At 38.4% G+C, this 14,345-nt stretch overlaps 1 protein-coding gene and 1 non-coding gene across 4 annotated transcripts in view; one reads left to right on the top strand and one right to left on the bottom strand.

Annotated features, from left to right (window-relative positions):
- The window catches only part of CDK8 (cyclin dependent kinase 8), a 134,207-nt gene that overhangs the window by 81,887 nt on the left and 37,975 nt on the right, over nt 1-14,345 (bottom strand). The gene's annotated exons all lie outside the window — the stretch shown is intronic.
- Nucleotides 12,449-12,581, top strand: LOC126016538 (small nucleolar RNA SNORA51). The gene has a single exon (XR_007498333.1). It is a non-coding gene; the product is annotated as a small nucleolar RNA SNORA51 (small nucleolar RNA).

Raw genomic sequence — 14,345 nt, 5'->3', positions numbered from 1 at the left:
AATAAACTGCAGAAAACTGTAGCTTAACAGGTAATCAAGCTAAATCACAAAGGTGAAACTCCTTCAAAACTGGATTCCTCCCCCTCATCATCTGTATGTCCAAACAGAGCTTCAGCTGCATCTGATGTGAGGGTATCAGCACAGACATTGTCATCATCACTGCTGTTGGTTTCATACAAAGCGCAGAATATTGTGGGTTAACTAGTTCAGTGGCATACAGTTCAGTTGAGTGGCCTACCTCTTCAGCTCAGCCGTGACTTGTGAACTGAGCTGAAGCACTGCCCCCTCCAGCAGACGGTATTAGACTGGAGACTATATGCATTTGATTCAGTGGGCATGCACCAAATCAAATAGCTTGTATGACCTGAGTCTAAGCCGAGTTCAGGGCTTTCAACACAACTTTTCTGCTGGGAAAAATTCGGCTTAAAATCGAGTATATATGGTAAGTTTGTATCTATAACCAAACCACATTAGGATGTTGGCTTTTGACTTAGAAGTAACAAATTAGTAATAATCTTTCTGCTTCTCTGTGTTGTCATGCTAGATACAAACTCCAGATTCTGACATGTGTCTCACTCTTGGGGAGTAACCATCACCTTCCCTCTCCCTACCTTCAAGAGGGAAGATACGTCTACTTCCAACTTCACAAGAACTTCACCAAAATAACAAGAGAAAGCCCATTTCTCCCTAATTAAATATATAATGAATGTAACTTCCTGGCCAGTAGAAAACAAATGCTATTTCTAGAAAAAAATGATAATAAAATATATCTATAATATCCATATATGATGCTTTATACTAAGCACTTAAGACAAAATACATATTAGGGACTGAGAGAGAGAGAGAGAGAGTTCAAGGTTATGTGCACATCTTGTGTTCTGAGGACCTGTGTCTACCCCACACTGTGCCACACGGTATGAGTGGGTCTGGAGATTCCAGCACTGTAAGATCCATTCGACACCAAATTATTAGTCCCACACAATAACCTTTAAGCCCACATAAGCCAGGTATCACCAGGAATGGCCCTGCACTCCTCATCAACTCTATAAAAAGATAGATTAAAATTTATGCTATATATATTCTTGGATGTATGAGATATAGTTAATTTATTTGTATGTAGTTGTATAGAGAACTTTCTCTGTATTTGGCATAATTGTATACATATTCTCTATACAAATGTTTATGCACATATATAAAAACATTTAAATATGTGTAATTTGATGTAACTACAAAATATATACAAAGAGCAGTCCATTATACACTAAGAATAATAAGAATAATAATATCTATCCCTAATAATTCTTTAAGTAAACCTTTAAATAGAACTTTTTGTTTTGTTTTGTTTCGTTTTTTTTGGGTCACACCCAGCGGCACTCAGGGGTTACTCCTGGCTCCATGCTCAGAAATCGCCCCTGGAAGGCTCAGAGGACCATGTGGGTTGCCGAGATTCGAACCACCATCCTTCTGCATGCAAGGCAAATGCCTTACCTCCTTCTGCATGCAAGGCAAATGCCTTACCTCCATGCTATCTTCTGGCCCCAAACTATTTTATTTTATGTTAACAAATTGGTATTTATAGAAACTTAGAAATGTCTCTGCCTTCAACTACTTTTCATATTTATCAAAATATGCCCTATGCTGAGATATCTTGTACTAGTCTTAAAAATACCCGGCAGTGCTCAGGGATTATGCCTGGCTCCGGGCTCAGAGATTGCTCCTGGCGGGCACGAGGGACCATGTGGGGCACCGAGATTCGAGCTGATGACCTCCTGCATGAAAGGCAGATGCCTTGCCTCCATGTGATCTCTCTGGCCCCTTCTTTTCCCTCTTCATGGGCTCTGCCATGGCGCCTACCTCAAGACCACGGCGTTTTTTTTTTGTTTTGTTTTGTTTTTGTTTTTTGTTTTTTGTTTTTTGTTTGTTTGTTTGTTTGTTTTGTTCTGTTTTTGTGGTGCTTAGCGTTATTGTTGGAACTCTTAATAGATATTTGACACTTCATTTCGTAGGGGTGGAGTGTTTCACCTCTTTTCCTCCTTCGTCTCTCAAACCGATGACGAGAGCCTCTAGAAGAACTCTGCTTATTTCCAGCGTATTAGACTTTTACCCCAGTTTATTATTTTTCTCCTCTTCAAACAAAACCACATAACTTGAACTAGCTAGTCCTGCCCCCCAATTAGAGGGGGAAATAAAGGAGGCATCAGGACCAAACAGGTGTAAGACTATGAAGTAATAGGATAGGTACAGAGGGGACCACATATTCTAGCAGCCCTGGGGGTGAGGAAAGAGGATATGGAAGATAGGACAAAAACGGAGGAGTAGGGAAGACAAACTGGTGATGGGAATCCCCCCTAATTTTATGTAAATATGTACCTAAAATATTATTGTCAACAATATGTAAGCCACTATGATCAAAATAAAAATTATGTTAAAAAATAAATATAAAAAAGAAAAAAATATATATATATATATGAAAAAGAGACAGGGGAGATGGCACTAGAGGTAAGGCGTCTGCCTTGCAAGCACTAGCCTATGACTGACCACGGTTCGATCCCCCCAAACCAGGGGTGATTTCTGAGCACACAGCCAGGAATAACCCCTGAGCGCCAAAACAAAACAAACAAAAAAAAAGTACAAATTTAAAATATCTGATGACGAGCTTTCTGATCCCTGCGGAACACTGCTGAGAAAGACCCCAGCAAACTTAATCCCATCAAGATTCCCTGGACCAGGTAGGCGGTCCCAGCCCACAAGGCAGTACCAACTCCTGCCTGGTGCCTTTATAAAGCCTATGCATCCTTCCATTTTTGGCTTTTTTTTTCCTTCGGGACACACCCATTTGATGCTCAGGGGTTACTCCTGGCTAAGCGCTCAGAAATTGCCCCTGGCTTGGGGGGACCATATGGGACACCAGGGATCAAACCGTGGTCCTTCCTTGGCTAGCGCTTGCAAGGCAGCCACCTTACCTTTAGCGCCACCTCGCTGGCCCCCATTTTTGGCTTTCTGATTCCTGCGGGAGACTGCTGAGAAAGACCCCAGCGAACTCAATCAACTTAATCCATTAAAGGTTCACTGACCAGGTAGGCAGTCCCAACCCACAAGACAGTACCATCTCCTGCCTGTTGCCTTTATAAAGCCTCTGCATCCCTCCATTTTTGGCTTCTGATCCAAACAGAGAAGCAGAGAGGAGCGCAGCCTCTCTGCTTCGCTACACAGCTGCGCACATTACCCATCCCATAAACTCCAACACAAAAGCAGTAAAATCACTGTGTCAACGCCGGAAAACATCATGCATAGAGAATGAAGATGTCAGCTCTGATGTCCCAGAGAGTACCAATCACAGTTAACCTCTCAGACAAGGAGTTTAGAGTACTAATATGCTGAAGAGAACACAATCAGAAAACTCCAAACTGAAATAATAGGACTGAAAAACTCAGTAGATGAAATTAAAGACTCAATGCAAAGCCTCTCAAACAGAGTGACAGCAGCCGAGGACAGAATCAGCAAGCTGGAAGATGAGATGCAGAATAACTCCATACAGCAGAAGAAACTGGAAAAGAACCTTAAAGCAAACGATCAGACAATGGAAAAAATACTCAAAAAAAAAAAAATGTGAACAGATGAAAATAGACAAATTCAACAGAATTTGATACCAAAACCAGACAGAAATATTGCAAGAAAAGAGAACTACAGCGGAAATCAAAAAATTTTTGGAAACAAAAATGAAGAAACAAACTATCAGAATTTATGGGACACAGCAAAAGCAGTACTAAAAAGAAAATGTATAGCTTTGCAAGCACATTTCAGAAAGGAAGGGGCCTATATAAACAATTTAATAACACAGATTTTAAAGTAGAAAATGATCAACAATAGGAGCCCAAAATAGGTAGGCAAAAGGAAATAATAAAGCTTAGAGCAGAAATCAATGAAATGAAAATTAAAAAAAAAGTTCAAAAGATAAAAAAAAGCAAAAGTTGGTTCTTTGAAAAAAATAAGATTGATAAACCACTAGCAAAATTCACAAAGAAACAGAGAGAAACTTAATAAACAGATTAGAAATGAAAAGTGTGAGATCACTACAGATACTGCAGAGATTCAAAAGGTTATCATATACTACTTTGAGAAACTCTATGCCACAAAACATAAGATACCTGGAAGAACAGGATAAATTCTTCGACTCCTACAATCTTTCAAAGTTTAACAAGGATGATCTAGCATATATAAATAGACCCATCACTACTGAGGAAATTAAAAGAGTAATCAAAAGTTTTCCTAAAAACAAAAGCCCAGGCCCAGATGGATTCACTAATGAATTCTTTCAAACCTTTCTAGAAAAACTACTCCCAATCCTTCCCAGACTCTTTCGTGAAACTGAAAAACCAGGAACACTCCCAAATAGTTTTTATGAAGCTAACATCACCCTGATACCAAAACCAGACAGAGATGTTGCAAGAAAAGAAAACTATAGACCAATATCCCTGATGAACACAGATGTAAAGATCCTTAACAAAATTCTGGCAAATAGGATAGAACGCCTCATCAAGAAGGTCATGCACCATGACCGTGTAGGATTCATTCCAGGAATGCAAGGATGGTTTAATATACATAAATAAATCAACATAATACACCATATCTACAAAAAGAAAAGATTAAAATCATATGATCATATAAATTGATGCAGAGAAAGCATTTGATAAGGTCCAACACCCATTCTTGATAAAAAACTCTCATCAAGATGGAAATGAAAGGAACTTTTCTCTATAGTAAAGGTCATCTACCACAAGCCAATGGAAAATATTATTCTCAAAGGAGATAAACTAAAAGCATTTCCTCTAAAATCTGGCTGCCCTCTCTCACCACTCCTATTCAACATAGTGCTAGAAGTTCTTACCATAGCTATTAGGTAAGAAAAAGATATTGAGGGCATCCAGATAGGAAAGGAAAAAGTCAAGCTGTCAATGTTTGCAGATGACATAATAATACATGTAGAAAACCCTAGCTCTACCAAAAAAGCTTCTAGAAACAATAGATTCATATAGCAAAGTGGCAGCTACAAAATTAACACACACACACACACACAAAATCAATGGCCTTCTTATACACCAGTAACGATAGAGAAAAAATGGACATTAAAAAAAAAACATTCAAATAGTGTCACACAAACTCAAATATCTTGGAGTCATCTTAACTAAAGATAAGGACCTATACAAAGAAAACTACAAAACCCTGTTTCAAGAAATATAAGAGGATACAAGGAAATGGAGACACATACCCTACTCAAGGATTGGCAGGATTAATATGCCAATACTCCCCAAAGCATTGTACAAATTTGATGCAATCCCTTTAAGGATACCCATGACTTTCTTCAAAGAAGTGGATCAAATACTCCTCAAATTCATTTGGAACAATAGACAGCCATGGATAGCTAGAGCAACCTTTGGGAAAAGGAGTATGGGAGGCATCACTTTCTCAAACTTTAAATGGTACTACAAAGCTATAGTCATTAAAACAGCCTGGTACTGAAATAAAGACAGACCTTCAGGTCAGTGGAATAGGCTTGAGTATTCAGAGAATGTGCCCCAGATATACAATCAATTAAACTTTGATAAAGGGGTAAGAAATACAAAATGGAGCAAGGAAAGCCTCTTCAAAAAGTGGTGTTGCAGGGAGGACATGGCTACAAGCGGTAGGCTTTTTTGGCCTAGCTTAGGAAAGATGCAGTCTCCGCTGCCCGCCCCTCCCCCCCAGCCTTCTCTCTCCTTCCCCATTTTCCAGGGGGCGGGGAGGGGACTGGTGATCTTCTGGCTTCCAGCAATTAGGAAGCAAATGCCCCTCAGGGAGTCAGAAGCTTCAGCAGGCAAAAAGAGGATTGCATGGCTCCATGTGCTCTTCACTTGTCCAAATCACAGACCAAAGTGATGTCTCGGAAATAACACTCTCCCTCTTGCCTATTTCTAAAACATAAAAGGGAAACGTGTATCTCCTTTGTATATCTCAGATGTATTCCCTTAGCATCTATAACTCTTTTTGAATATCCTCATATATTGACAATTTTGCTCACTGATTTTGTTATTTGATTGTTTGATTTTTCCCCTTTGAGATCTGTTTTAAAAGCAATACTGGTAGAAGAGTATCTCTGTATAGAATTCATGTTTGAACCAAGTTACGGGGAATGTTGGACTTTATTTGTCGGCCCCCAGATGCACCAACAATATCTTGTGGCAATGCTTCTCTTTTGCATAGGTCCATTAAAATGGGAAAATAATACATATGCACACAAGTTCTTATAATAGAGATGGGAACACAAATTTGGTAATGCAATTAGGCCTTATACCCTGAACATTGGCATAATGATTTGGCTTAGGCCTCAGAAGAATGGGCATCGCCCACACACACCTGAACAGTGGATACCATCTATGGAAACAACCACAATTGTCTATTACATAACCAGGATCCAAGCCTCCATTAGGGAAGACCTACTACTACTTTGGCATTGACTTATTCAAAGGGTGCTCTCAATACCCAGAGGGCAGATCGCTCCGCATGTAATGGTATGCTGAAACTAGAGGATGCTCCATATCAGCCTGACATCGATGAAAGAAATGCATAGAATCCAGAATCTTTAAATATAAGAATCTGATACCAACAATAGCTAAAGTGTGAAAAAGTTTCACCGGGATCATGGAGAATGACTCAGGTTGGACACACTAGTATGCCTGGAACCCTAAGTCGGTCTTATGCCAATAAACTTCTGGGGTGAGGCCTTCTTGTAATCAGGCCAAGGATTTTTTTTTTTTCGTTTTTCCCATACTTTTCTGGACCTATGCAAACAATGGCGATTGTCACTATCACACCTATACTATATTTTTTACTCTTATCCTTTAAGGAAAAAAAACACAATTTACTGAACTTAAAAACAAATAACTGTAGTAGAATGCCTGTCTTGAATACAGGCGGGGATGGGAGGGGGGAGGGGGGAATGTGTCTGCCTTGCTAGTCCTAGCCAAGGAAGGACCATGGTTTTGATCTCCTGGCGTCCCATTTGGTCCCCCCCAAGCCAGGGGCAATTTCTGAGTGCTTAGCCAGGAGTAACCCCTGAAGATCAAACGGGTGTGGCCCAAGAAACCAAAAAAAGAAAACTAACAATTGTAAAAGATAGCAGAGATATTTTTCCCCCTAATCCTCAAAGTCAAAAAATAAGAATGTTGAGAGTAAAGAATAGGCTCCATGAAAATCAAGATCATTGTCCTACCTTTAAACACATCTTCATCATTGAAGGTTGCCAAGTTACCAAACTCTATATTCACCATTTACCCAACCAAAAAGTTTTATTTCAACTATTTAGTCAACTACCAAACCCAAATTGGGCTGGGTTCTCCTTGTTCTCCATTCTTAATGTAACTTGTCCAAACATTCTCCTTTCTGAATTACAGGATCAACTCTGCTGATCAACTTCTTACTCAACAATCAGTCCATGAAGTTAAATATTTCTTTTTACATATTAGTATATAATTGTTAGTCATAAGCTGGCATATATAAAGGTTTACTTTGGAATTTTAAAGTTATTTCACAGGTATGTATTTCAATTTTAATGGCAATACAATGCTATTTTTATTAGTATAGTTTGCAATATAGTCTAAAACCAAAATATAAGCTCCATTGTTCTCTTTAAAACTTCAAAACTGCACTGCTGTATCCTTCATTGTTTTTTAATGGTCCATGTAAATTTTAAAACTTTTTTTTCTATTTATGTGAAAAATACCATTTGAGTTTTATCAGTAATGCACCAAATCTAAGAATAGCCTTTAAGTAGTACCAAGTATATATACATAATCTTTGCCAAAAGGCTGAGAAGCAATTAGCACCAACATCCTAAAAATACTCACTTTGGAGTATTATGCTCAGTGATGAGTCAGAGGCAGACAGGCATACATAGAATAATATCACTTATTTGTGGCATACAAGAAAAATAAAAGACAGTATGGTAATAAGGATCAGAGACGATAGAAATGAGGACCAAGACCAGCCTATGTTAGAAAACTTGGCAAAAATAATGGGGTGAATGCAATTAGGGTAGAAAAGGATCCACTATGACAATGATAATTGGAACTGATCAGTGTGGACAGATAAAGTGTTATACCTGATACCCCTTCATTAACAATAGTGCAAAGCAAAGTATAAGGAGGAGAGAGAGGGGAGAGAGGGGAGAAAGGGGAGAGAGGGGAGAGAGAGGAGAGAGGAGAGAGGAGAGAGAGAGAGAGAGAGAGAGAGAGAGAGAGAGAGAGAGAGAGAGGCAGCCGCAGCAGAGAGAGAGAGAGAGAGAGAGAGAGAGAGAGAGAGAGAGAGAGAGAGGCAGCCGCAGCCCCAGCCCCAGCCCCAGCCCCAGAGGCAGGTGGGAGGGATGCCTGGCGACACTGACGCAGGAAATGTGCACTGGTGAAGAGTGGTATACATCTATAATTGAAACTCAATCATGAAGAAGTATGTATCCAAAGTGCTTAAATAATGTAATTATAATAAAATATTCACTTATTTCAAAACTATAAATATTAGCCATTTCAACTTATTCATCAGAGAAAATCATCATATTCATCATATAAATTTTTCACCTTATTTGATAAATCTACTCCTGTATGTTTGTTGCTTTTAAATGTTAAATATTTTTAGCAAAAATGAGATACCATCTCACACCACAGAGACTGGCACACATCACAAAAACAAAACAAAACAAAAAAACTAGAATAACGAATTGCTGGCATGGATTTAGCGAGAAAGGGACTCTCATTCATTGCTAATGGGAATGCAGACTGCTCCAGCCTCTTTGGAAAACAAATAGGACATTCCTCAAAAAGCTAGAAATTGAGCTTTCACATGATCTAGCAATACAACTCCAGGACTATACCACAGAAGTAAAAAAAAAAAAAAAAAAAAAAAAAAAAAAAAAGCCCTCTGCACAACTATGTTCACTGCAGCACTATTTATCATAGCCAGTATCTGGAAACAATCAAGGTGCTGACAACAGATGATTGACTAAAGCAGTTCTTCTCAATTATTTTCTGTCATACCCCCCAGGAAGAAGAAAACATTTTTCGCAACCCCCACGGAACTGTAAATAGTATCTTTTTTTTTGGTTTTGGTTTTTGGGCCACACCCGGTGGCGCTCAGGGGTTAAACCCCTGGCTATCTGCTCAGAAATAGCTCCTGGCAGGCACAGGGGACCAATTGGGATGCCGGGATTCGAACCAACAGCCTTAGGTCCTGGGTTCGCTGCTTGAAAGGCAAACACTGTGCTATCTCTCTGGCCCCAAAATAGTATCTTTATTAAAAAAAACTTTAACCAGAAAAAAATATATAAAATAATTTGAGCTGATTTTTTTCATCAGCGGTGATGTCTGGATTAATGGCTACAATGAGCACGTTTTGCAATGCATAGCTTTTCAAAGCGGGGTTTAAAGCAGTACACAGCAACTCTCAGCTCCAGAGACACAGAGACATAAACAGGGGGCTTAGCTTGTTATGACAGTGTTTGCTGAGGTCAAACGCGCCCCCCTTTACGGAGCCTAGCACCGTACATGCCCCACTATCTGAGAACCACTGGGCTAAAGAAACATGTACATCTACTCAATGGAATATTATACAGCTGTTAGAAAAATAAAGTCATTAAATTTGCATTTACATGGATGGACATGGAGATTACTATGCTGAGTGAAATGAATCAGAGGAAAAGGGATAGACACAGAATAATCTCACTCATTTGTGGGACAGAAGAAAAACAAAGAGATTAAAAAAAAACACATTCACAATTGTGTCTCAGAAAATCAAGGACCTTGTAGTCAATTAAACTAAAGAGATAATAGACCTATACAAAGAAAACTATAGAATACTACTTCAAGAAATAAAAGAGGACACAAGGAAATAAAAACACATACCCTGCTCATTGGCTGAAAGGAATAACATCATTAAAAATAGCAATAGTTCTCAAAGCACTGTGCAGACAATGCAATCCTTATAAGAATATCCATGACGTATTTTAAATAAATTGATCAAACACTCCTGAAAGTCATGTGTAACAATAAAAACCCCATGAACAGCTAAACCAATCCTAGGGAATAAGAAGATGAGAGTCATCACTTTCCCCAATTTCAAAATATACTATATATATATATATATGTATATATAGATATATTATAAAGACAGGTACCCAGATCAATGTAATAGACTTGAGTATCCTGAAACTGACCCTCAGATATTAGCCTTTAATAAGGGGGCAAGAAAAATGAAGTGGAACAAGGAAAGCCTCTTCACAAATGGTGTTGCGAAAACTACTCAGCTACATGCAAGAAAAGGAACTCAGACCTCTCTTTTAACATTGTGCACAAGTCAAATCAAATGGATCAAAGGTATTATCAGACATGAATCCATAAGCTACATAAAGGAAAATGTAGAAATCTCATCACACTGAAACTAAGATATCTTCAAGGATGAAAGTGACCAAGCAAGTAGGGGCAAAGAAAAACAAATTGGACTACATTAAACTAAGGAACTTCTGCACCTCAAAGGAAATGGTTATCAAAATACAAAAACTTCTCAAGAAATGGGGGAAATTAACTATTCTACCCATTTAATAAGAGTTTAAGACTCTAGGGAGCTGGAGTGGTGGCGCAAGCAGTAGGGTGTTTGCCTTGCATGCACTAACCTAGGAGAGACTGTGGTTTCATCCCCCAGCATCCCTTATGGTTCCTTAAGCCAGGAGCGATTTCTGAGCACAGAGCCAGGAGTAACTCCTGAGCGCCACCGGGTGTGGCCCAAAAACCAAAAAAAAAAAAAAAAAAAAAGAGAGAGAGGGGGGGGGGGGGGTTTATGACACTGTATTGCTTAGCAAAAATGAAACATTTAGACTCATCCAAAACAGGGCAAAAACACACATTTCTTCAAATAAGAAATACAGATGGCCAAAGGCACATGAAAAAAAATTTGCTTCACATCAATAATCATCAGGGAGATGCAAATCAGAACTATAATGATTATCATTACATATCACACAGACTGGCAAACATCACAAAGAACAATAACAGCCAGTGTTGGTGCAGGTACAGGGAGCAAAGGACTCACTGCTGGTAGGGATGTCAAGTGGCCCAGCCTTTTGAAAAACAATATGGACATTCCTCAAAAAAACTAGAAACTGAGCTTCCATATGATCCATCAATACCACTCCTAGAAATATATCCTAAGAGCTCAAGAACACAATGTAGAAAACCCCTCTGTATTCCCAAATTCATCACAGCACTATTCACAATAGCCAGAATTTGGAAACAAATCCAAGTTCCCAAGAAAAGATGAGTGGATAAAAAAGCTGTGGAATATCTACAAAATGGAATACTACGCAGCAAAAATTAAGTCATGAGATCTTTTTATACATGGATGAAATACAGAGTATCATGCTGAGCAAAATAAATCAGAAGGAAAGGGTTAAAATGATTACACTCATTTGTTGGATATTAAAAAAGAGTTTGTTAATAATATTCAAAGACAATTTACAGTGGCCAGGTGTACCTTTCCATGGTAGGAAGCTTGCCACCAATAGCTGGGGAGTGCAGTAAAGGCAGAGAAACTATAACTATGATAGTTGAAAATGATCACTCTGGACAATAACTGGGTGCAGAAAGAGATAATATGACATGCATGATAACCCTTTGCATGCAAACCATCCTGTCTAAATGAAGAGAGAGAGAGAAGAGAGAGAGAGGAGAGGAGAGAGAGGAGAGAGAGGAGAGAGAGAGGAAGAGAGAGAGGAAGAGAGAGAGGAAGAGAGAGAGGAAGAGAGGAGAGAGAGAGAGAGAGAGAGGAGAGAGAGAGAGAGAGAGAGAGGAGAGAGAGAGGAGAGAGAGAGAGAGAGAGAGAGAGAGAGAAGAAGAAGAAGAAGAAGAAGAAGAAGAAGAAGAAAATGCCTGCCATAGAGCCAAGCAGTGCAGAGGGATAGAAACTGGGGATACTGGTGATGGGAAATGTGCATTGGTAAAGGGTGTTGTCCAAAGAATAAGACAATTATGAGCTACTTTGTAACTGTAAAAAAAAAAACACTTTATTATGAACAACTTTATAACCATGGTGTTTAAATAAAGTAGTTAAAAAATAAAATAAATCTGGTCTTTTGCACTTTTCTTCAGAAGAAAGAAATGAATTTAAAAAGTTCCAGCTTGAAGGGTCCAGCTCCTGACATTAATGAAGCTCACCACAGGGATCATTTAGTGCAGTCACAGAAAAAATTACACTGAGAACTATCATAACAAAATGTGGCTGAATGAGGGAAGTAGAAAGCCTGTCTAGAGTACAGGCCAGTGTGGGGTGGGGAGGAAGGACACTTGGGATATTGGTCATAGGAATGTTGCACTGGTGAAGGATTTTATATATATTTAAAAAAATCAAAAGAAAAAAAAAAAAGAAAAGATAAGGCCTCCCAATTCTTACTACAGGCTGTGTTCTTTACACTGACTGTATAGAATGAGGAGGTACAGTAAATGCACCCCATATACACCTCAACATAGGCCCTTTGCCTGGTCTGTATTGTGAATTAGGGGACAAAAAAAAAGATCCAGCCTCATTAAAGTGGGTTTTTATACTACTGGATAAAAAAATATAAAATAATAAAAAATAATAAAATAATAATCTTATTTAATGCTTAAATATTTTTACCAATTGTTGCTATACTTCTATGATGAACAAAATATAATCGATAGGTCAAATTTAGCCCAACACTTTTCCCCCTGGACAAGTCACCCCACTATCACAAATTATGAAATTCAGTTTCCCACTTTTCAAGAAATTCCCACTTCTAGTTCACACATCTAAAGTACAATGGCTAACTTGCTTCTGGAAAATCATATTCAGGTTCATGGTATCTCCCTATCTATATAAATATATTGACCCACCACCTATTTTTTACACTACTTGTGAGCTAATAATAATCTCTACACTTAAAAGTATTTTCTAGGGGCCGAAGTGGGCACAGTAGTAAGGAGTTTGCCATGCACGCAGCTGATTCAGGACAGATGGTGGTTCGAATCCCAGCATCCCATATAGTCCCCCAAGCCTTCCAGGAGTGATTTCTGAGCACAGAGCCAGTAGTAACCCCGAGCGGCACTGGGTGTGACCCCAAAATAACAAACAAACCAAAAAAAAAGTATTTTCTAAGGAAAAAAAACCTTCACAAACTTTAAACATTCACTATTTCCATATTGGAAAGCTTCACTGATCTCTGATACACCCATACTTCCTAATCAGCAGTGTATGCTAAGAGACTTATTAAAGATTCATTTGAAAAACAGTGACTTAAAGCTTTACTATGTATGGGTCATAACTGAAAAGCAAAACAAGAAATGAGAAGCAGTATATACTCTATGAATCACTAAAATGAGACGAGTGTGCCGGTTAGTTAGCTATGGATAAACTGTTACATAAACTAACAGTAGATCTACTGTTGGAGTACAATGATTCTTCAAAATTCTTTCTAAAGAGAATATTATAAAGATAAAAACCTATTGACAAATGAGAGAACCTGGACGCAGTACAGCAGGCAGGGTACTTGCCTTGCACATGACTAACCTGGGTTCAGTCCCCAGTATCCTATATGGTTTTCCAAGCCCCACCACAAGTGATTTTAAGCACAAAGCCAGAGTAAATTCTGAGCACTGCTTTTTTTTTTTTTTTTTTTTTTTGCAGTTTTGTTTTTGGTGTAGCCAAAAACCAAAGAAACAAAAAGACATCTGTATCCTCCACTTTCTGTCCCCCTTTCTCAGTGGCTGGATTAAGAACAGTGAGATAAACCATCTTTGTGTACACAGATAAGTGTTAACAACAGAGCAGTTCTTAATGTACACAAGAAACACAGGGCAAACACATGAAAAATGAACTGCGGAAGTCAGTAATTCTGTAGGCTATGAAGGCAAAATTCAAAAGGTAATGTGGCAAAGAAATTATATGAGAAACATTTTTATGCATATAAAGCTCTTCTATTTGTATTACAAACACTTCATCAGTAAGTCTGTATTACTCAATAGTGTATATGAATGTGTGAATTAGAGCAGGGTGGGAGAAGGAGTTAGAAATGAGAAATGCTGAGTTCAGATAACAAAATACAATGAGCAATAAACAACGGACAATAAAGGATATGAAGCACTGGAAGACAGAGAACTGACCAAGTTTAAACTATTATTTGGTTATATATGCAATTTAAAAAACATGAAAATAATCCTAAATATTTTACTACCAAAGTATTAGAATGTACTTACATAAAACATGAGTACTATAATGGGATTCATGAACTCATAGATACTTTATATGACATTTCA

The sequence above is a fragment of the Suncus etruscus genome, chromosome 8, assembly GCF_024139225.1.
Source record: "Suncus etruscus isolate mSunEtr1 chromosome 8, mSunEtr1.pri.cur, whole genome shotgun sequence".
Classification (NCBI taxonomy): Eukaryota; Metazoa; Chordata; class Mammalia; order Eulipotyphla; family Soricidae; genus Suncus; species Suncus etruscus.
This window is presented reverse-complemented; position numbering and strand designations above follow the sequence as displayed.